The sequence below is a fragment of the Hippoglossus stenolepis genome, chromosome 21 (assembly GCF_022539355.2).
Source record: "Hippoglossus stenolepis isolate QCI-W04-F060 chromosome 21, HSTE1.2, whole genome shotgun sequence".
NCBI classification, from domain to species: domain Eukaryota; kingdom Metazoa; phylum Chordata; class Actinopteri; order Pleuronectiformes; family Pleuronectidae; genus Hippoglossus; species Hippoglossus stenolepis.
This window is the reverse complement of record NC_061503.1, coordinates 17,100,640-17,101,809: the sequence shown is the minus strand read 5'-3', so window position 1 is coordinate 17,101,809 and position 1,170 is coordinate 17,100,640.

The following is a 1,170-nucleotide window of genomic DNA, read 5'->3' as shown; positions in this document are numbered from 1 at the left end:
AGACTAACAGGCAGACTAACAGACAGAGTAACAGACAGACAGGTACCACAGGTCACAGCAGCAGCAGCAGCTCACCTGCTACACTCACTGCCCCGTCTGTCGCTGCTCTGCGCGCACGCACGTGCATGTTTGTGCGTGCGTGCGCGAGCGTGCGTGTGTGTTGTCCCTGGAGACCCGGCAGCTACACACCAGCTACTGTAAACAACACCACTTCCGCTTATAGCGTTTGTTTCCTTTTTCTTTTTAGTTGCTCCTAGAAAGATTTACAAAGAGGTTCATGCAACAAATACTGTTTCTATCCATCTATCTATCTATTTATCTATTTATCTATTTATCAATCTATCCATCCGTCTGTCTATCTATCTAATATATATTACTAAATATATTATATTCACCTTGTTCATTATTTTTATATTTATTATTTAATATTTTACCTCCTGATTTGTTCGTCACTAAACTAAACTAAAGTCCCTCCAGGTTTAATGCAGCTTCTACTGTAGCACTATACTGACCTCTGCTGGTAAGAGTGAGTAACTACCTCACTGGAGAGCAAACAGTCTATGGTTTTGTGCCAACTACAAATGTATTAAATGTACCCACATCATTGACGTCGATGAGAGTAAAACATGACGTTGCGTTAACACCCAACAACAAAATGAACGCACACCAGGAAGTACTCAAACAAACAGGTTTATTGAACTCACAGTCGGGCCCCTGAGTCTGGGGCCACTTGTGCTTTACAACAAGTGCTTTGGTTTTGTATATAGTTATACATCCTCAATGTAATTCAACAAAGCATTAGCATTATATCAACATATTGAACTTTTGTTATATTGCTATTTATGAATATTACACTGCAGTAATTATTGATATTATTTTATTTCCCAGTTCTCTTATCGGCCCTTTTTTAAATCATCAAATAGCGAAGATGCTGGACAGTTTTATTGCGAAGAAGATGCACATTATTCCGATATCAGTGTACATTACATATCAGTATCATCTTCTTGTTACATAAGCCTCCCTCAGACCGAGGGTGAGGAGAAACATGTGTAGCGTCGCTGAGGTGATGATTGACAGCTGTGTCCGTGTTTGTCAGGTGTTTGAGCAGACGTGCTGCTTTCATTAGATGAGCAACAGGTGCTGAAAAAAACCAGAAATACCTGCTTAGTG